Source organism: Pipistrellus kuhlii, unplaced genomic scaffold (genome assembly GCF_014108245.1).
Source record: "Pipistrellus kuhlii isolate mPipKuh1 unplaced genomic scaffold, mPipKuh1.p scaffold_m20_p_2, whole genome shotgun sequence".
Classification (NCBI taxonomy): Eukaryota; Metazoa; Chordata; class Mammalia; order Chiroptera; family Vespertilionidae; genus Pipistrellus; species Pipistrellus kuhlii.
The window spans coordinates 95,836,374-95,838,019 of record NW_023425515.1 but is presented as its reverse complement, the minus strand read 5'-3'; the positions used below and the strand labels follow the sequence as shown (position 1 = coordinate 95,838,019).

The following is a 1,646-nucleotide window of genomic DNA, read 5'->3' as shown; positions in this document are numbered from 1 at the left end:
AAGAAAACCAAAGAAAAACAAAGATACATGGGAAAGACAGAAAAAAAGACAGAAAATAAAGGGTTCAAGCATTCACAGGCTTAATACATAGAACAGGCACAACTCTGCTATTAATTTTGACAGTAAAAATACATCTGAATCAAGCAGATTTACTATAGGAAAGGGCATGCATGATGTTAAAAATCAATGATTTTTAAAATTCTCAACTTAAAATAGGATATTATATATAAGCATGATATATGTGTCTGTGTTTTAAAATGCATAGGGACTTTGGGGGTTTTGACATGGGGAAATCACTTTATTTCAGTGTAAGATGACCTGATTACATGCTAGAAATGAAAAACTTGATTATTTACTCATTCATGCAATTTGAAGATATTTTTCAAATTACAGTTATGACATAGATAAGAGTAGAGATCTTATCTAGTTAAAAATGTCCATAAAGTTTCATTTTGCTGAGTGGATAAAACAATAACAATGGAAATTTTTTGTGAATCAGTCCTTCCTCTCCTAAAAAAAAAGTAATGTGTATATCTGCTACAAATCTAAAGGCAAATAGAGTTGTTCCTGTTCACTTATCCTTGCAATGAAGCATCTGCTCACTATTTCTTGCTGCTGTTATTTCTTTTCTGAAAGCTTCAATTAAAAAACATCATCCTGCCACCTTTTTAGTTGTTAAATTTTCCTGTCCTTGTGGCTATATCTCTGTGCACCAGAGAAAAGATCTCTTTAACAAAGTAGATGTGTGTGTCCTTAACACCGAGTCTCTTGGCTTACAGCTGGAGGCAGCTTTCTGCTCAGGCCACTGTGGAGAATGACATAGGCAGACGACATCATCACTGAGCAGTAACTTCTATTACATACAGGCAGACTGTGATATTTCAGAATCGGGGCAAGACATGAGAGAAGCAAAGGTAATCCTTCTGTTTCTATATCCAGTGTTTGCAAGAATCAAATATTTCCATCTGGGAGGGACAGTTAGGCAAAAGCGGGAGAGGGTTGGATTTTGTGCTAAACTGTAAACCAGTAAATAAATTCATCAATCTGTAAGAAAATAAAAACTAAACACAGAAAGAGAAGAGTCTCTGATATTTTTAAAAAATAAAATTTTCATGCAAAATGAATACTGTTTTGGGATCAATATAACAAGGGGGTGTGCTAGTGAAGGTTTTGTTATGGAGAAAGTAAACTGCAGGCTGATATCTGGTCATGAGAGGAAGAGTTTTTGTCTTACTGGAATGTCCAAGTTAGAAAGGACTTTAGAGATCACATAGTTTGTTGTGAATGATCACATCTAAAACTTTTATTTTTAAAAAAGGAGTAGCTGCAAAGTTTTGGACAAGACCTCTATAGGCAACTGGAAGCATAGTGTACCCAGGTGGTGTGTCTCTGACAATATATTTTTCTGGCTGTAAAGGGAATAAAAACCCCATGTAATCTCCAGCGGTGACAATTTAATCAGTTGTAAAAGGGGAAGAAGCAGTCTCCTCATTTTCATATTTGCATATTTGATTTTTGCATTGGGGAATAGAGGTTGTTTTTCTATTACTTCTCATTCAATTTTATGAGCAAATTTTTACAGTGGTAGGAAATATCCAGTCAAATTGGTCTAAGAGAACGATTCCATTTTGGTTATAAAGCAAGCA

General features: G+C 34.6%; 1 long non-coding RNA gene across 1 annotated transcript; it reads left to right on the top strand.

Moving 5' to 3' along the window:
• Positions 1-767: 767 nt before the first annotated feature.
• On the top strand, positions 768-1,441 carry LOC118724734. Its single transcript, XR_004989688.2, has 2 exons — positions 768-914; positions 1,319-1,441. It is a non-coding gene; the product is annotated as an uncharacterized LOC118724734 (long non-coding RNA).
• The last annotated feature ends 205 nt before the right edge of the window (positions 1,442-1,646 follow it).